At 45.1% G+C, this 21,068-nt stretch overlaps 1 long non-coding RNA gene across 1 annotated transcript; it reads right to left on the reverse strand.

Moving 5' to 3' along the window:
- Positions 1-6,178: 6,178 nt before the first annotated feature.
- LOC122463194 lies at positions 6,179-20,179 on the reverse strand. Its single transcript, XR_006286337.1, has 3 exons — positions 19,988-20,179; positions 18,920-19,072; positions 6,179-7,027 (listed from the first exon to the last, which is right to left on the reverse strand). It is a non-coding gene; the product is annotated as an uncharacterized LOC122463194 (long non-coding RNA).
- Positions 20,180-21,068: the final 889 nt, after the last annotated feature.

Raw genomic sequence — 21,068 nt, forward strand, 5'->3', positions numbered from 1 at the left:
GAAGCGGATGAATCAACAGAATACACAGCCAAGTACACTTCAATCTGTGGGGGGGGCGTAATCACAAACAGGTGGAATTTGTTACCAAGCCTGGTTGTGGATACACAAAACTTTCTTAACACACTCCATACCATAGCATTTTCCTTCCCCACCACTACTCCCTGCTACAAGCATTCCATAATTACCACCAATTTGCTCGGTAACCCAACCACACAAGAAATTGGAACGGGAAACGGGCCAATTCACACAAGGAAATATAATGCCCATCAAGTAAAGCATAGCCTGTTTAAATACAAGATGGCCACTGAAAGGCACCTTTAGGGAAGCGGTTAGTGGAAAGTACAGCTCTTCATTGCAGGGCTATCTAGACAATGGACAATAATATAAACTGAGGCCCTGTCCGTTATCACAATCAGTTTTAATCAACCCTCAGGAGAGGACTCGGTCACTCTAGATGACTGCAGGAGGAAAGAATTTATTTACAGGTGTACAATATCTCCTCATGGCTAGTTTAGCCATCAGCTCTTCTTTGCATCCACCTTGGACTCTCACAACGTCTACTTATAAAACCTGGATTCCAAGACTTACAAAGAACTCCCATTGACTGCGACAGAAGTTTTGCTTAAGCAAGCACTTCAGGACCATAGCAAATACCTATTTTATACTGCATACTTCTGCTCCCCACCCCAGATCCTCCATGTGTTTGACCCTTATTATTTCCCCTCTCCCCCTCCCCCCCATATCTTCCATTCCTTGGCTTTTCATGATCTACAGAAGCCTTTTAAAATCAAGCCTTTTAAACAAATACCACCCACCCAAATGCCACTTTGCTTCTTTACATATCCAGAATGAAGTTCAGCTCAGCCTTGGGAAAGCAATATTATTCCAGGCTGCTGCTACTATAAATAGGGGTCTGGCTGTGGAAAGGGGAGGAGGAAAAATATATAATGCATGACTTCACTGAGTCAGAGGCTCGGGCTTTGGCCCCCCCACCAGGGGTGGTGGGGCTCAGGCAGGCTCAGGCTTCGGTCCCCCTTCCTGGGGTCAGGTAGAAATTTTTGTTGTCAGAAGGGGGTCACGGTGCAATGAAGTTTGAGAACCCCTGGTATAAGCGAAGTTTCACAGTGGGACAGACTTTTATAGCAGTCCTATGAATCCCTGAAAGGTTCATAATGGAAACACCAATACAACCTTAAATCAATACGGCACTCCAGGGTACTTTTATTCCTTGATGTTCTGTAATATCAGTGCTGCTGCTGAACTTACGGGATGATTTTGGGTACAAGTAACTTCAACTCTGTGACTCAATTTATTCGGCTGTAACATGCCGATAATTTTCTGTATCTATCTTGCACAGCTTTTAAGTTTCCTAGCCTTGGATTAAAGGTGGTATAAATTGTGTGTGCCAGGGTCTGATTATAATAGGGAATCCAAATGGGAATGTAGTCTACAAGATCCTCTCAAAATGAGTATTCTATTAATTTGCATTTGAGGCCAACGGAGTTAAATTCATTTGTATGCGTTTGCCCTGTATAGCAATTTTTTTAAAAAAAATGTTGATTGTTAAAACTGTGCCCATCCAATGATCTTATAAGAATGTATTAAGCCTACCATAAGAAATTATGCCTTCTGGACTAAACAGGGATTTTATTACATTTAGGCGACAGCAGGAGGTAAAAATCCATCGCAAACTTATTGATTTCAACTAACTGTAAGTAGTCACACACAACTGAAATCAAGTGAAACACACTAACTGAGAATAAGTGGATGGAATGACAGTTCTCTGAATCCTGTTTAAAAACAAAATCCAATTGATTCCCAAACAGAAATAGTTGAAAACATTAATAAAATATGACATGGTATCTCGGTTTATTATGTATCAATAGGTCATTTTTATATATTTAAAACACAGTTAAACAGCAAGGTAATTATAGCATTACATTTCAGCAGAAATTTACACCCAAGCCTGAGGGCAAGTTAAATGGAATTGGACAACACTGAGCTAACACTGAGAAAAGGAGAACAATTTGATATGCAAGATGCAGTTTAAGTGATTTCAGCTTGTGCTTAATATAGAAGCTTAAAGCTTTGCTTACTTTCCTCCCCAAAAGATGGTAAATTAAAGGCCTCCATTTTATTAAAACATGCCCCTCTAACATCCAGATGAAGCATCTGAGGGAGAAAAATATAATTGTGAGGCAGAAGTCATCTTCACTGCATGAGATCTACCCCAAATGTTCAGGGAATTCTACTGGTCAATCTTCCTTGATATTTCGTATAACTGGATACCAATTACCCTTAGCAATATTATTCAGCACCATATTCAACTTCATTCCTAAACAGCTATTTGAAGTTCTTTGCTGCCCTTTTAATCTCCCTGGGTGTAAGTACTGCAAAGAATAGAATTCTTATTCCAAATGATCTTTCTCTCTCTCACATCCACAGATTTTGCCATTAATATTTAAGATTGCAGGAATAGTTTTACTTGGGTTGCTTACTAATAACATGGTGTTACCCACATACAGAAGTGGGTTATGGAGCTAGGTATCCACTCCAATACCCAGTTTAGCTTTTCTCTGCTTCTGAAAAAAACTGAAACACTCATACCTCATGTAGAATTTTATTTAGAACTGGTGTGTTCTTTGAAACAGGCATGCTAGTTGGTAGGACAGTAACCTTGAATCACAAGTAAATTCACCAGAATTGAATTAGAAACAAACTTGACATCTCGAGACTACAGTGTCAAAAACATTTCAGTAGCACTTCCCACTGCTGGATATGTTTAGACAGTTCCTCATCAGCTGCCATTTGGCGCAACCATCTCAAATCTCAGGTGAAGTTAGATGTGAAGATGTAAACTTAGGATGGTTTTAAAAGAGAGTTCAATTTGTCATTTAAAGTAATTATTTATTGCCATTTAAAGTAGGTTACATTTGTGATTTTGGCCCTAAGCCTGCAATGAGCTCCATACAAGTGGAATCCTGTATCCATACCTGGCCCCATTTAATTAAATTTAGTTCTACCTAGAACACAGAGCACAATCTTGGAGAGAGCACAAGAGAGCACAATCTTGCACTGAGACCTTACCGGGTATATCTACACAGCAAAGCTAAACCCATGAAAGCCAACTCTGGATGCAGGGCTGGTTCATTGCTGTTTAAACTTCCAAGTCTGGGCTGGAGCCTGGGCCTCATTTGATAATTTTTTTAATGGCCTAGTTTAAAAATAGCATTTTGCAGATAAGGGCAACATTTTTATTTTTTTTAAAAACCTTGGGCACATAAAGTTTGGCACCAAATCAACAGTTAAGCCCTTAAATAGGTGGCCAGCTTTTCAGAGGTGCAGCTCAAAGAGCAGCAAAAGTCACTCATCTGTAGCTGTAACTTACAGCCCTCCAGAAGCTGGAGAACTCAGCTGTCTAGGTTTGAATGTCTGAGACAGCTATGCTATGCTATGCCATCGAGAGGGAACACAGAACATTTGGGGTTCTGAATGTAATTTGCACAGTATGTTCCGAGCAATGAAATTCCAAACGTAAGCCATATCAAACGGAAGTCCTTAATAAAGATGTAACAGGAGCTTAAGTAGCACATTTGGCCCTCCACAGAAATGAATTTTACCCACTGTGAAGACCTATAATAAATCTGTAATAAGTGTATGCCCTTTAGCTATGGATTTAGCATGATTTAGCTACGGATAACAGAGTTATTCTTTAATCTTAAACCACCAGAGCTTTAGCTGGTGTAGCTCCGTTGACTTCATTGTCAATTCATATTAGCTGAGGATCTGATCCACTATTTCCACGTCCAAGTTCTTGCTAAGCAAGATTTTGAAAAGTAGGGAAGATATTGGGAAGATCTAGGGAAGATATTGCTAGAGATAAACCCAGTTTGTGAATTCAGGGTTTTGAACAAGCCTTTTTTGTTTTAAAGCAACGCCATCTAAAACAATAAAGCCATACTCATCAGTCTAAAAGAGCAGAGTCAGTGATCTGATAAGGAGATGCTCTGGACAAGTCTTTTGAGATTCGTGTTTGCATACATTTCAGACACTGCCCACTCTCACAATCAGTCCTCTAATGTTTCGAGCCCTCCTCCTGCATCACATGCCCACTTCAAGTCATAGTTGAGGTGTCTACGTTTCTATAAGCCCAATTACCCTGAGGAGTATGTATTTCTTCTGTGACATCAGACGAGTGATGTGTTAAAGACTTGCTCCCTCTACCACTTCCTGCTACATGACCCTGTTTGAAGGAAGGGCTTTTTCATTTGGAAAGATATATTTGCCTGCAATTCCTGAATTGCCTAAAAACACCGTGGCAGATCTTCCAAGGTTTACCTAACACCCTGAATGAACACACTATTTCGTGACAGCCCTATTAGGGTTGGGGGAGGAAGCTGGAGAAGTAATTAATTTTTCACAGGGAGGAAATCAACCCAACAGAACTGTCAAGCAAAATTAAACTGTTGTAAGGGAAATAAAATGAAAGCTGTTTGTGAAGTAACGGGGTAGGTTGAGGGCACCAGCGTGGAAGCATTGAACTGCTCTCCCCGCGCACGCGCACACACACCCAGCCCTTTATCATTGTTGCTATTTGCACCAGGTCTCAGAAGTGCATACCAGAGGGGTGACTGGCAGTAGGGTAGAGAAAAAGATTCAGCGTATCCAATGCAGGAACAGCAATGATCAGGGTGAGAATTCTAGCAAGGTCTTTGTAAAGGAAACACGGAATTGGCCAATTTGCGAGCAGCCTGATAGAGTCAAAGCCTGCTTAAAGTCCAAGCTTGTTTGCAAGCACTGCGCTTTGCAGATTACAATACCAGTGAGAGAGTCACTTGGCCCACAGATGCTGTTCTTATAGTGAAGTCTCCTCATGTTGCGCTATACGCTAACTTTGATATCAAAGGCCCAATTCATCGCTGCCCTGCACGGTGCAAGCTTATTCATGCCACAGCAAAGTGCAAGTTGGATCTAAAAATGCTACCAGATCAGAACGGTTGCATTGGTATAAGCAATGACAGGAGGCGCATGGCAAAAAGGTGTTAGGTGGGAGGGTGTTATGGGGTCAAGGCTGCAACCCAGATCAGGCTGCGTCACCATAATGCTTTGCTGCTGTCGCTCCCAAGCTTGGACGCTCACAGTCAGCCTACAAGCACGCAGATCACGATGAGTGTGCACGCGCCCTGGGCTGTCACTGAGAAGAGGAGACGCCAGCAGCCCGTCCACAGCCCCACCCAGACACCTGGCCTCCAGCTCAATTCATTTTTCTTCCACTAGCAGGCTTTTCCACTCCAACCTCCATAGCTCTTCACCTCTTACCATTGCTACTGCCACCTTGCCCTGTATTAACTTTCTGTACCATTGTGGGTCAGGCAGCGTATGTAATTCCATAGGTGGGGTGACCTATAGGTGGCAGTGACCACAGCCAGGAACTGAGAATAGTGCAGGGTGATTAGGCAAATTCACTCCAATTGTAACCACTCCAGAGAGGTACCACGCCTTGGAAAAGCTCAAACATAGTGGGCTAAACAGGATCGTTCAGTGACCAGCCGACAAAGAAAGGACTTTTGGATAAATAGCCTGAGTATAAACTGATTCAGGGTCTTCTTTCTGATCCATCCAACGGACAGGCACGTCTGTCCAAGGGGAGGGTGGCATTCCTGGCTGGGAGAGGTTGGCAGGACCCCATAAGACAGTTAGGGTGACCTCCGGTAAGGTTCTTAGCACGGGTGTACGTTCTTTGTATTGTTTTTAAATAGGTTTTCTCTGTAATGCTTTCACCTTTAGAATAAAATGTGCTTGCTTAAAAAAAAGCTGTGTGCTAAACTATAACGGAGGGCAATAAAACGGTTCATGGCTTCTGAGGAGACAGCAAAGCATGGACTCTGGCCTGTCCAGGCAATCTGGCTTTCTGGGAATAATACAGTGTAGGCAGGGAACTATGCAGCCTGGAAAAACCCCAGTCAGGAGGGAGAGAGACGCATGTCTCTACCCAAAAAAGGTGATGACAGCTGAGAAGCTGGGAGCCCTTGGGGGGTCAATGGAGGAGGAATACAGTGCAGCTGTGACAACAATGTCCTTACTCAATGGGCCAAACCTCTTTCAGCCAGTACCACCAACCCAAAACCTCTCTCTCCAGGCCTCTCCCAGGGCCACAAACTATGCTCCTACACTGGGACTTCTTGTCTTGCTTTCTGCTTCCGTCTCTCTGATCTTGCTTTGTGTGCTCTCTCTCCCCCCACTGTCCCCTCCTTATCCAAATACCACCCAGCAAAAAGCCCTCCACCCACATAGTTCAAATGCCTTTGTTTTAAGGGGCACCTAGCTCTTAAACCTTGTTGTTATGGGTTAAGCATAACGCAACTCCCATCACCATACGTTGTATGGGCACCTAACTCAGAGCTATGGATTCCACGAGGTGGCAGGGCACCTAAATGCTAGGTGTTGCAACACTGAGTCTAAGACCTCTTTGTGGATCTAGCTCCTAGCCACTCTGTGTCTCAGTTTCCCATCTGTAAAATGGGCATAATAGCACTGCTCTACCTCACAGGTGTGTTGTGGGGATAACATATTAAAGATTGCAAGGAGCTCAGCTAATACTGAAATGGGGGCTATCTAAGCACCTTAAATTTCAGAACACATGGCTTCTGTTTACCCCTAAATGCAGGAGAGGGATGGCTGAGACAAAGTGATATCCGTACATTCATATTGTAAGTGATTCCGGGGAGTTTCAAGGAAGATTTGAGGTTCTGACCCAGTTCTAGTGCAAGTGGGGGGAAAAAAGGAAAGAAAAAAAAACACACTACAACATTGCAGTCCTCAAGTTTTAGCTTAAAAATAATTTTTTCCTTAAAGTTATGAGCTAAAAGTGAAACTGATGAATCCTCAAACACAATATGCAACCTTTCTTCTCTCCTCACAATTTCATCTTCTTTTGTTACTTCAGTCTGACAGCTTTCCCAAAAGTCTCTTGTTGACAGCCTGTTCCTTCTGGTCTGTTCCCCCATCCTCTCCCCTTGCAATACAGCTTTGGATTTAAAAAGAAAGGTGAAAGATTGATATTAAAAATGAAAAAGAAATGCATGTGTGTGTAATGAAAATAGTGTGCTTCTGTAGAAACTGTCAAACAGATGAAATGTCTTATATCTGTCACACTATGAGAAAAATGTGTCTTTAAAATTCCATGACAACTGCAGAATGAGGTAGAACGTGAAATTGCCTACGCTGGTAGAATTGATTATTATTCAGGTGGATTCTGCTTAAGAAATCATTAACCTCTGCCAGACCATGCAGCTGTGCACCCACAAGAAATTTGAATGGGGAAACCCTGGACAAACTCTGCTTTCTAAAAGTTTTGGGCCAGCCATTAGCAGACTGCAGAGCAGATATCAAACATTTCCCCCCTCCTAACAAAATAGTGAATCAGTGCCACAGAGTGAGGTTTTGGAGGAGCGGGGTGAACACCCCAGGTGCCGCAGGGAGTGTTGTACCTCCTGGAGGATCTAATCATCAACTATTATACAACCTCCCCTCTGCTGGGGTTGAGGGAGTTGGTCCCTCACACAGCTGGGAGCTCAGCTGAGGCCTCCTCTCCTGAACAGAGGAAACTTATCTGGAGATAAGGAGTTGGGAAGGAGAGAGGCCTCAGCCCAACTGAAGGGCTGTGGCAGACCCCCCAACAGGACACTGGCACGTGGCCCTTTGCCAAGGAGTACAAGGCATGGCAGCTCAATACAGCCCTGTGAGACAGGCATTGCTTATGCTTGGTTAAATCAATACTACAATGAATAAGGATGGTGGGCTGCAAACTCTAAAGAGGACACACATGTCTGAACCCACTCTTGTCTGGGAATCTGCAAAGTCGGCTGTTATCCACCACAGACCATCACTGCACTGCTCGAAATCCCTGTCTCAAGGGGGTCTTTCTACAGAGGAAGCATCAGCTGCATAAGTATGGATTCTGCTGATGCGCTAAACCCTGGAAATTTCATCCGCGGCTGGACACACACCATGCTTGCATGCTCAGAGGCCAAAGACTTCCCTACTGTAGACAAGCAAAGATTTTCACAAATCATTTTGTGACTTTGGGTATTTCAAGTTTTTGGGTGCCCAATGTTAGATACGATGAAGCGTTCTAGGCATTGGCCCTTTAAAACAAATTATGACTCCGCTATGTAGCTAAAGCTGAGGCACCCCAAGTCACTTGTCAGTGGAGATAATTGTGGCTTCAGGACCAGATTCATTTCACCACACGGTGCCTCAGTTTCCCCCCCGAGCAATGCAAGTTTCAGTGCTGTAAATTGGCCATGTAGACAGAGCTGGTTGCTCCCAGAGCTGGTTGCTATTCCTCTCACGGAGGTGGTTTTATTACAGCTGAGACTACACAGCCACATTAAAGCACTGCCGCGGCAGAAGACATACCCATTTGTGGATGACTTTCAGCTTCTTCATTTGTTGCTCTTCTTTTTGACTGACAACCCCCCATTTCCTCCCTTTTACCCAGTAGCGTGTAAGACAGGCAAAGGCCTGGGGGGGTGTCACAGACCAGCAAACAGCAGCAAGCCCCCCAAGTGGGAAAGAGGTGCAAGACAGAAGTTTCACCCAGGGCGCCAGATGCTTCAGAATCCAGCTCGTGAGCTGCCAAGACCCTCCCCCGCTGCTGGCTCCTGCCTCTGGCACCCCACAGCTGCCTGCAACAGGGACTGCTGCAGAGACTCCCCCAAAGAGCCTGGGCACAGGAAAAGGAAGGCTGGCTCTGGTTCTCCCCAACTGCAGCCAGGTGAGCTCTCCCTCCCAGAGCTGGCTGAATAATGAACAACCCAAGGGCTGGGAGCAGAGCGCAGCCCCCTGGGCATGGAGCCCAAAGCCACCCCTCCATCCTGCAGCGTGCACACAACACTCACTCCCCAAGCTGCCTCATCCCCAAAGGGCCCGCGCGTGTGAATATGCATGCTGGAAAGCAGGTGGCCCGCAGGAGAACCAGCCCAAGAGCAAACCAGGTGGGGAGCAAGGGGTTTCTGCACAATCACACTCCTGATACATTGCGCTCCTTAGACCCTCCCAGCCTGCCGTCTTTAAGCTCCCCTAATCTCCGAGGTCAACTCTGATTCCCTCTCCAACCACGCTTGGGGTGGTTGGTTTGCTTGTAGAGAGGGATGTTTGCCGCAGTCCATTCTGCCTTCATGGCGTTCACAACACTGGGCCCCTTCCAGCAAAATCTCCGCTCCGGTGAGTCATACTCTCTTAGCGAAGGCTGAATTATGCAGTGTGTGATTCTGCAAATCAACTACATTTAATTACATTGTTCCATCAGAGGGGACAGCCACACCAGGTGCTTTCTACTGTAAATTGCACACCTGACACGACAGACTTGACCAAGAAGAAGCAAGAGGTTACCATGATGGCACTCAAAAGCTAACGTTCGGAACCACGTGAACATCTTCCACCTAACAAAAAGTAAAAACTGAAGGGGAGCATTTTGTTTCTAGAGAATGTAAAATATATTTAATTCAAGTGATAAATCTGACTTTTTGTTCTTACTACAGTTAAACCTAGACGATTTTACCCATTTGTACTGAATGCTTTGGCCACTTTCTTACCGGTACGCTGAACCGGCCTACTTTCCCCTCTGATAGGAGCCCTAACCTTAGCTCCAATCACCCTACCCATAAGAACTCTAATCCTAGGATGGGAAGTCCTACCCATGGGAAACCTAAATCTAGGGCGGAGAACCCACACAAACCTATCTATAGCTCCAAGTACCCTACCCATAGGAACCCTAAACCTACCATTCTGATTTGATGGCATCTGGCACCAACTTCAACTATCATTAAGTAACATAAGAAGCCTGCAAGACAATGGGGAATTGGGCACCCATTGTGTACAGCAGGTTTTTTTTAAAACCCTGTTAACGTTTTGCATTCACTGCTTGTGAAATGGTGGGGGAAGAGTGAGGATTGAAGAGTATGGAGCAGAGGCATGCATGCAGCAAAAGGGGGGAAAATAAAATCTAATAGGGCCATCTGGAGCCAATAAAGGCTAATAAGAAAATTTGACAGTAGAGTCAAGAACAAAATGTAGGTATTATCATATCAATTGTGAAGGATAAACCTACTGGGTTTGTGAATCCTATTCAATTAGCCGAGTGGATTAAGAGGTGTGTTGGGGATATTAGTAAAGCTGGAAGATTGCAAGGGGCTAATTTGCTGGCGAACTGTAAAAATGAAGTGAAAGCAAAGGAGAGAGAAGTGAAAGCAAAGGAGAGAGATTACCGATGTGGAAGGGGCAGGGGGCAGAGCAGAGAGAGGGGATGGCAGAAGGGGTGCTTCAACTCAGCATGATTTTCAGTAGGACTTGTGCTGCTAAATTCCTGTTGTCACATGTTACTAGCCCAACAAGAATTAAAAAGCAGATGCGAGCAGTTTCAATGGGGTGAAGGTAAAGGCATGTAGCTTTGCATATTGCAAAGAGTATGCTTTCAGAGTCCTAGAGCAGAATCTGGGAAATAGTTTGTCTTTCTGTCTTGTCAAGTAGATAGAAGCATTACCAAGTAGATCACTTATACTGCCCTTGTAAGCCACCTGCATTAAGTTCCGCACGTTGACACAGTTAATCTGTTGGTTAATTAGGTTTGCGCTGAAATCCATTGAAAAGAAAGAGACCACCACCACCACCACCGTAAGGCAGGAATTGATTGCCTGTAGCGAGTTTTATTAAGTTGTGCCACAGCCACCCAGCCCCTGACAATTACTCAAATGAATACATTCCGATTTAGCATGCAGCTGTAAAAATAATGCAGACGATGAGGCTGGGCTCAGAGAAGTACTATCCGCTAGACTGGAACCAGACATCTCCAATACAACCAGTCACAAAGTTGCCAATGTTGAAGACAGAAGGCTGGACTAATATTCCATCTCTCACCTATAGGGTCTATTTACATTGGCCCATGCACCAGCAGATGTTAGATATGCACAGTCATCAATATAGCAGCCTCTAACAGTTTTATTACCAATATGATGCTCTACTGTTAGGCAAAACTCCCTCTCCCTGTGTGTTGATGCACAAGCAACCAAAAATTAACTGAAACATATATATGATATAGTTTCCCCAGCACTGAGCATTTTTGCTTTTATGTTTCTCCTGTCACTTGAAAGCAAAGCAGAAGCCGAAGGACATTATTAAGAGCAGCAGCATCTCTTTAAAGGATTAGGAATTAAGTTAACTGCACATTTGAGATAACATGGCACAGTGTTTGCCTTATGGTTTATTATTAACAAACAAGGCCATAGAGCTACAGAGTCAGATTAACGTCTTCCAACTTCTGATCATTATTGCTGAAAAAGCCAGAGGTTGGTCTTATTAAAAACACAGAGAGATTATGTTAAAATTAAATTAATTTAGGGCTGGTGAAAGGTGCCAGCCTGCCAACCTTCGAGACAGAATTCCTTCATTTGACCGTAGAGCAGGCAGGGCATATGCAGCATCAGAATGAGTTCACCTACACAGTACCCCAGCCATGGTTTGGAGAGACCAGATTTGGCGATGAAAGCATGATCAGTGACCCTGCTCATTCACTTGCATTGCACCCGCGGCCTTAACACGACTGAACATTCAAGTGTAAAGGATTGTAAATGATGAAATAGGCACTTCACAGACATTAGCTCCTGGCCCTGGTTCACCAAAGGCTCACCTGTACACCTGAGCTAACTGAGGCCAAGCCCTAGGGTGACCCAATATTTACAGCCAATTAGGCAAGAGGGCGACAGGGCTGGGGCACTAGCCTAGGACTTGGGAAACCCAGGAACAATTCCCTGCTCTGCCACATGCAGCTCGAGTCTCTGTGTGCCTCAATTCCCCATCTGTACAGTGAGGATAATACGTCACAGGGGTATTGGGAGGATAAATACATTTAAGGTTTTGAGGTGCTCAGATATTACAGCAACCAGGGCCCCATCAGTAGCTAGACAGATAGAATTCACACCTCGCACCTGGTAATTGACTAATGTGTTACAAGATGTCCGAAAACTTAAGTCTACACAAAATTGCTGATACTAGTAATGCATTTGGGGTCATGTTTGCCCACTAGGTACTGGACTAAACTGGATTTGTACCAGTGACTTAGGGGGCGGGAGGGAAAGTGACTGCAAATTCCCTCATCTATCCCTTACACCATCCAAGTCAACCCAGCCTCCATTGCCCACTTGTTAAATTTTCATACAAGCGCCTTTGTGCTTTCTCCCATGCTACCCCTCAGACTTGAGAGGCATTCCCTGTATAGCTGCCTCATTATCCTCCTTCAAATCCCTTCTTCAAACTCTCCTTGACAAATTGGGAAACTGAGGAACAGAGAGATTAAGTGACTTGTCAAGGGTCACATAGGAAGTCAGTGGCATAGGAAGTCAGATCTTGAAACCACTCCTAGATGCCAGTCCAATGCCTTAGCCATAAGATTCAAAGAATTCTTTATGGACTTTCTCTCCTGCTTCCTTCTCCATTCAGGGCACTCGAGCTGGGGATGTGATTTCCAGCTCAAGGAGACATACTTGCACTAGCTCTGATCAAGCTAGTATGCTAAAAATAGAGCACGGCTACAGTGGCGGGAGGGGCTATCTGCCCAGACACGCCCCTCGTGTCTCTGATGGGCAAGCACTTGGGACAGCTAGCCCCACCCACCACTTGTGTGCCTGCAGCTACAGGCCTCCTTGAGCTAGTGTGGGTAAGTCTCCTCAAGCTGGAAACCACATCCCAGCTCGAAGTGCAAACAGCCTCTCTCTCTCTCTCCCCCCTCCTACAATCTCATCACAGTTACTTCACAAACCTTCTCCTTTGCAGCTCCTGCTCAGTAGGACAGCCTCCCTATATCTATTTCCAGGCATCTCCAAACACATGGTTCCTCACCTTCTTTCCTTCCCCCCCATTATTGATTTTATGACCGAGCACTTTAATTTATTCACCATTCCAGGGATATACATGGCTGTTCTCTAATTTATATTCATCCCACACTGTTATGCAACCTAGGCATAAAGTTTGCACTGAAGTGGCTGTACAGAATAAAGTGGTAGTGTGTTGCATTACTGGATAGACTAGTATGGTCTGAAAGTAGATTGGTCTCCTATGCAGTCACACAGAAAAGTCTATTTCCCTCTTCACTTTGTGTTCGGACACAAACTCTCATGGTTGTTCATGGGAGTTACACAGAAGTAACCAGGGGAGGCTATACCTAAGTCAAGGTTCATGCAGTTTTAACTGTAAAACAGCTATGCATGTGCTGGCCAATTTCAATGCCTCAAAATGTCATATTTTCTTTCAAACTGGACTATAAAATGCTATGAGATCAGCAATTCCTTAATTTCCCTGTGACCTAGCAAGCTCCTTAAATATCCACCAGATCCTTGTAATTTGTAGACAGTGTTAAAATACATCTGGGTGAGGGATGGAAGAATGGGATGGGAAATAAATCGCAATCCACATCGTGGTTCTCTCATCTGTAGCATACCATTAGCACTCATTCTATAGATGGAATTTACAAGATTTACCATTTGCATTACCATTTGCATTACATTGTAGTATCTCGAGAACCCATTGCACTAGGTTCTGTACATGCACATAACAACAGACAGTCCTGCCCTGAAGAGCTACATAGACCAGACAAACAAAAGGAATCCAATATACAAGCAGAAGGCTGCAAATGGAGCCCCAGGGAAATTAAATGACTTGCCCAAGGTCACACAAATGCTGTGGCCAACCTGGAAAATTAATCCAGCTCTCCTGACTCTCTTTCCAGTGCCTTGGCCATGAGACCATCCATCTCCCTTTTGTTCCCTGTTTGGAGTCTATAAAATAGCAGCTGTGTAGCACGGATCAGAAAGGGCAGTTTTGCCCTAACTCTTCCAACAACATTTCTAATAAATCTTTTATAGCTTTGGCAGATTCAGAAACTCCAGGGGTTTCTCTAATACTCAATAGCCAAAAGGTATTAATATTATTTTTGACAGGGCTCTAGCTGCTTACAGGGAAGTTTCTTAGCAAGCTTCAGTGAGAACACTTTTATGCTCATGGGCTATATTTTTTTAACCCATCATTTGCAGGTTTTTGTACAGGGCTTCAGTTCAGACATTCATGTTGCAAAGGAGACTTATTGTACATGCAAAGGCTTCTACAGTAGCCTGACTGGTTCACATGTACACCTCTACCCCAAATCTGTTGATCCGCAGTTGCATCAGATTCCTTTAACCAAGTGCTAGAGCAGACTGGGCAGACTGAAATTAGCAGCCATGACTGACTAATGAAATGAGGCCTCCTCTAATAATAATGCTATAAAATCCTCTGCTGCGAGGGTGACTTTTAAGAAATCTCATTTCTTTAGCACTCTGGATAAAGTTGGTTCTTTCATGGTCTTTGCAAACCAGCAAGTGTCCACCATTCCCAAAACTTAAGTCACCCACAGAAAGGGTTACTGAATGTTTTGCTGTCATAGAGGACCAGACCTGGATGACTGGAAGAGCTAGCACAAGTGCTGACAAGCCAACTGCCTAGGCAGCTTGGCTAACACCCCTTCCACTTCCCAAAACAAATGCTAGCAGCCAGTGCCACAGAAGCCTCAGAACCTCTTCCGTCTACTACAGTATAGCTCAAAAGGAAACATGTTAAAAATACACCTGTCGTACTCTCAGGTAAACAGCTTTCTGCTCCGCATTTAAGCCAATGCACCTGCAGTCTTAAAGCTCTCCCTACAAACTCAAGTGCCCCAAATGAGAAAGAAAATAGCGGCAAAAACAAACGTGCTGCTAGACAATGGGGTGGAGGGAGCTTTCCCATTAAAAAAAAAAAAACAACATATCCACCACCACAGAGAAAGCAGCACAGAGAAACAACCCCACCAACAATCATGATGGCTCTTTCCTACCTATCACATCTGTCTGTTTAGAGTTGATTGAACAATATTATTTCTCAGGCCGAGCTCGTGTCTGATGAGTTTCGCGTGGATTAGGATTGCCATTTATTGGCGTTTCAATAATGAGATGACTTTAACTAGAGGCCAGAAGCAATAAGTAATTAATAAGTACCAGAAGCCACAGTAATTCTGTCAGGTATGGAAGAAAACAAGAGTACTGTGATTCCTTGCCCCCACCCCAATTAAAATCAAGCCTATTGGCTTTTGGTAACCCGCATTGGCATTGGGAAGACAGGTGACTAGATAAACAATAATGTAGGATCTTTGTTTTATTTTGCATTTAAATTCTCTGTCTAACACAAGTTTGTATGTTGCATCCCACAAACATGCATGCATGTATCGAGACATACAGTTGGGCATACATCCATGTGTAAGATGGAGCACAACGGCACTCATGATCTTGCCATATAAAGACAGGCCAGCTCAGCCCTTGCATATTCAGGCATAATTTGAAGTTAACGGAGTTTACACGCACCATACCAAGGTTTTATTTGACTCAGAACATTTAGTGCAGGGGTGGCCAAACTGTGGCTTGTGAGCCTCATGCGACTCTTTTACCACTGAACTGTGGCTTGAGGAGCCCACACGCCTCCCCAGTTCTCCACCTACCAGACTGGGGTGGGGAGCTCGGGACCTCTGCCTTGCAGCGGGGTGGCGGGTTAGGAGCTTCTGCCCAGTGGAGAGGGGGTCTTGGGGTTTCTGCCCAGCAGGGACGGGCGTCTCAGGGCTTCAGCCCTGCAGGGCACACTTGCCGGGGCTCAGGGCTTCAACAGGAGCAAGGCTGAAGCCCCAGCAGGTGCCTCCTGTGGGGCTGCCCTGAGCCCCGACAGGTGTGCCCCGGCTTTTGAACTTCTGAAGATTGTCATATGTGGGTCAGAGGGTCAGTAAGTTTGGTCACCACTGATATAGTGCATGGGTACCTGTACCCAGGAAGCACATGGCAATTCAGCTAGGTGTTCAAATGGAAATGGATCTGTCCATTTCAGACAATACCTAATGGAGACTAACTATGTTTCCTCTTATTATGCAGACAGCAATTTGGATGCCAAATAGAGTCACTTAAAATCTATGATGAATGGGACAAAAATGACACCTCACCTTTAAATAAACATTCTATGATATTTGTCCAGTGCAGAATTTTACATCACAGATTTCATGCTTTGTAAGTGATAACTAGTATGAATCTATAGCAATCATTGCAGAGCCATTCTTAAAATCTGATGCTCACCCTGAAGACAATTCTACAAGTAAAACAACAAAACCAACCCCAAAAAACTTATTTACTGCATCGTTAATCAAAATTGTTTAGGTCACAAATTGGGCAGCAAATATTACTCAGAACTCCAAAAAAAAACCCCACCGTCATGCTTTTATAAAGCACTTTTCATCAGTAGACTTCAAAGCGATTTACAAAGGAGGTCAGTATCATTATCCCAATTATACAGATGGAGAAACTGAGGCACATAAGAATGTCCATATTGGGCCGGACCAATAGTCCATCTAGTCCAGTTTCCTGTTTTCCAGTAGTGGCCAGTGCCAGATGCTTCAGAAGGAATGAACAGAACAAGGCAATTATTAAGTGATCTACCCCATTGTCCAGTCCCAGCTTCTGGCAGTCAGTGATTTAGGGACACCTAGGGCATGGAGTTGCATCCCCGACCATCTTAGCTAATAGCCATTGATGGGCACAGAGACCCAACTTGCCCAATTCACCCACAGGTCAGTGGAACAGCCCAGAATCAAACCAGTGTCTCCAGGGTCCCAGTCCAGTGCTTTATAATACTACCTTGCTGTTCTATATGACCCATCACCAGATCTCTAAGTGCTTTACACAGATTAATTTAACTGCAGCACCCCCATAAAGTAAGCAAATAATATATCCATTTTACAAATACAAAGTTAGGCTACAGACCTAATTTAGAAAAGCACTTCACCTTTGGCTTCTCTGTATATACATGAGACTGACCCAGTGGCTGCAATGGAAATAGAAGGGGTAAGAGCTTTACATTTCAAAACTTGAACCAAAAAATGGCCTATTTTCTAAAACAAAATAATTTTGTGGAAAATTTTCACTCTTGCAATTGTCCAGGAAAACGTTTCAACGCAGAAAAAAAATTCAGTTTGTGTTCCCTTTGCTTTCTCCCCCTTTTCCTGACAAAATGGGAAAGGAAAACAAAAACAAAAACTTTAATATGAACAATTTGGAATTGCACATTAATAGAAAACTGAGGGTTTCTTGTAAACATACTTTTTCCCCCCACCTGCTCTAAATGGGGCAACTTATGTGGTTGAAGCTATACCTGTGTTTACCTGTTGTGTTGTATCAGAAGCCTCAATAAATTGCACTGGGTCTCACAATGAGTCTATGGCAAGACTGGAACAGAGATCTGACTCCCCGTCCTCTGCTTCAACCACTAGGCCATGCCTCCCCAGAAATGCAATTGATGACACTGATGAAATTCTTAATAAAATATCACATAGAAGAAGGGATTTTCTGTTTGCCTTTTACCGACAAAACAAATGGTAATCGCGTGTCTTCTTTTCCTTTATTACTTCCAAGGAGATGGGTAACTGGAGATTTTAGCAGCTGGATTTAGTGTGTTCAGAAATGTTTCCAAGACACTTGTTAATATAGGCATATGTACATCCAATCCTAAAGAAGTGATAGCACTTTGGTGAAGGTCTGTTCTACTCCAATCCCATGAAGGCCAGAAGTCAGAAGAATGGGATAACTCAGGCTTGCCTAGATAGGGCACAGATAACCAACCATATTTCTTACTGGGCCAGAGTGGTAGCATTTCACACCCATTTTGAATGGGGTTGAAAGACTACACCAGGCGCAAAGCAATAGAGGAGCTGGAATCGACCCAAGATTCTGAGGAGGGGGCATGTTGCAAAAAGGTGTGTGAAGGTGCACAGCTGCCTGGGTTAAAAATTAAAAAAGAGCAAATAAATGTTTAAGATTCCAGATATTCCACTTCAAAACCAGTCACATAGACATGAGAAATGATTAGATGTGATCAATGAAAAGAACAAAGTCTGAGTAAGCTGTGTTATACGCAGTACTGTAATTAGCAGCTTTGCCTACAAGTTTGGGAAGCAGACTCCCTCTACTGTCTGAACACTTCCTGCAGGACCCCGAGCACACTGTATATACTCTGGCCTGAAAACATAAAGCTCTGTACCAAGACATTTAAACTCACCCACATTGCCCTCTGCAGCACAACATCCAGTACTGCATGGCCAATAATTTCAATGAAAGCTTGGTCCTCTGATCTACCGGGCCAAGCAAAAATGATGTTCTCTTTTGAACCATAAAATGCCTATGCTTCATTGCAGCCTGGCTGGAAAAATAAATCATTTCTGTCAGCCCTTTCACAGGAAATACATGAAAACATAGTTTTATATATAAAACTATGTAAACATAGTTTTACATAAAAATATAGTTTTAGCATGGAAAAATTCACTGACACTCTCTTAGTTACAAGCCCGGTCCACACTTAAGACATATCAGCACAGTTCAGTTATTCGGCGGGGGGGGGGGAGGGGACAGCCTCGATCAACATATCACTGCCAGCATAGCCACAGTTATCCCAACAATAGAGCGTTACAGTCAGCATAGCTAATGTCATTCAGGGTGCTCCTACATGGCAGGAGCACTCCTTGTGTTGGTGTATGCTGCCACTGCCTCTGTAGCGCAGACACAGTTGCAGTCTCTTGCAGTTCAGAAATCCTCTGCACATGTCTGGGATAGCATAGTTATTTGAAATGGAAAGAAACCTAGTCACCCTTCTGAAACCTGCAAAAACATTCCCTCCGGCTTGGGGCATATACGGGGACCCATCCCTTGAAACTTTGATCCTCAAGGACAAATACATAATAATAACTGCAGTGAGTTTGAAAGTGCTCAAGTTAAAGAACATGAAACCGCGCCAACACCAGTGGCATCTAAACTTGCTGCTATACCTTAGACCCCACGAAGCTCTCTCTCCAGCAAAGGTTTTCGGTCATCAGGCATGAATTTGGGCTGTTGTGGAGTTGCACTAAAGCTGCATTTAACCCAGCTCCAGGTTTGTCATAGCTGAACAGGGAGCCTGCCGCTTCTTGTTGTATTCACATCTATGGGAAAAAACAAAAAATCATCATGGAACACACAGCCAACAAAAAGGAGACACTCTGGACCCCAGTGAGGTCTGGGAGCAACAATACTAAACATCTTCTATTTTGTGCACACGTATCGGACAGTACAATGAGACCCGATCCAAAGTGAAACACTACTGTAACTCAAATAATGATGATTTGATACAGTAGTCTAAATAGACATGATCAAGGAGTCTTAGAAGGAGCACGGGAACACTATGGAAAGTGTGTGTATAAATATTATGAGCACACAAATTTCTTCTTCCACAGTATTTTTGCTGAAGATACTCCTCAAAGAAACACAAGTAAATTAGTATGTCACTACCATATTCAGTGGACCCCATTACAAAGCTCCAAGTGCTCTATAAGCAGCGAAAATATAGTTAAGTGGAATATGAGTCAGTTAAAACCACAAAAAGAAAAGGAGGACATGTGGCACCTTAGAGACTAACCAATTTATTTGAGCCTAAGCTTTTGTGAGCTACAGCTCACTTCATCGGATGCTGTAGCTCACGAAAGCTTACGCTCAAATAAATTGGTTAGTCTCTACGGTGCCACTAGTCCTCCTTTTCTTTTTGCGGATACAGACTAACAGGGCTGCTACTCTGAAACCAGTTAAAACCACAGTGATTCTAATAACGTTTCTCTGACAAGAAGATAACCAGCCTGAGCGCATCACAGGGGCAAGTGCACAAAGACACCATGAGGGCGCTACAGTCGCCATGGGGGGCACCCAGTGATGTCGTCTGCAATAATGGCGGCGAACGGGGATGCAGGGGGTAAGAGTCACATAAAGGACACGGAGTCCAAAGGTCTGAATTGTGTGCTCTGTCAAAGCAGAATACTGGACCTCATGACTTTGGGCCTCTCTTCCTGGCTCTGCCACCGACTTACTGTTGCCTTGGGTGCATCACTTCCCCTTTCTGAGTCCCCAGTCACCCAGCTGCGAAGCAGGGACGTTTCTGGTCAGCTTCACACCAGCTGTAGCGAGGCTTGGCTTCATACAAACCACTCTGGAGACCCTCTGGGTTAAAGGCAGCGGCACAGGTCCAGATACACGTTTCTCAGCGCTCAGGCACGTCGGAGGTGGGCACAGGAGAGCCGCCGCGGAGTCAGACAGCCGGAGCCCCGCGCAAGGGCTGCCCAAGGGGCCGACGCTTCGGGGCGGTGCGCCCTGACCGGTCATTTGTATTGGTCTGGCGCCATCTCGTGGCGAGACTACCACATGACACGAACACGGCTGGGAATGGCGCACAGCGTCCAGACGCCTCGTTTGCTAGAGATCGTGCTTAGCTCGCTGCTGACTTGGGGGGGAGCGGGAAGAGGCCCCGGCAACCCTCCTGCCTGCATTTACGAGTTTCATCGCACAGGAGGGGGCGCGGCAAACTGACCACCTGGCTGCTCTCAGGCGTCTTCAAACGGGTCACAGCCAGCTCGTGGGTCGAGCCAGCCGGCTTGCACAGCCCTGGCTTACACCCGGGCACGGCGCGGTTCGCGGGGAAGGGGCAACGCACCTGGCCGCCTGCCCCAAAGAAAGGCGGGGGGGGGGCGAGGCGGGTTTGCCTGGCTGCTCGCCCAGGTTCCCATGAATGCCGCCCTCCTTGTAACACGCCCCTGGAGGGAAACAGGTCCGCTCTCCTCGCGGGGGCGGTGCATTGAGAGAACAAGGGGCAGGTTCCCCATAAATTCACCCCCTGCGGCTGCTGGCTGGGGAGCGGGGGCACTTTGCCTTGGGGATTCCCCCCCCCCCCCCGGGAGGGGGGAGCTGTGGGATAGTTTTCCCCGGGACATGAAAACAAACGCCAACCCTTACCAGAGCAAAGCGGGTTTCAGGCACCCTCCTTCCGCCAAGGGAGCGGAGCTCTCCCGCCTGCGGCTGCCTCCTCTGCCGGCTTCTGCTCCTCGCGTTCCCCGCTCAGCAATCTGCACCCAGCCCCGACAGCTGCTGCTCATGCCTGGCCGGGCCTCTGCCTGA

Source organism: Chelonia mydas, chromosome 17 (genome assembly GCF_015237465.2).
Source record: "Chelonia mydas isolate rCheMyd1 chromosome 17, rCheMyd1.pri.v2, whole genome shotgun sequence".
Classification (NCBI taxonomy): Eukaryota; Metazoa; Chordata; order Testudines; family Cheloniidae; genus Chelonia; species Chelonia mydas.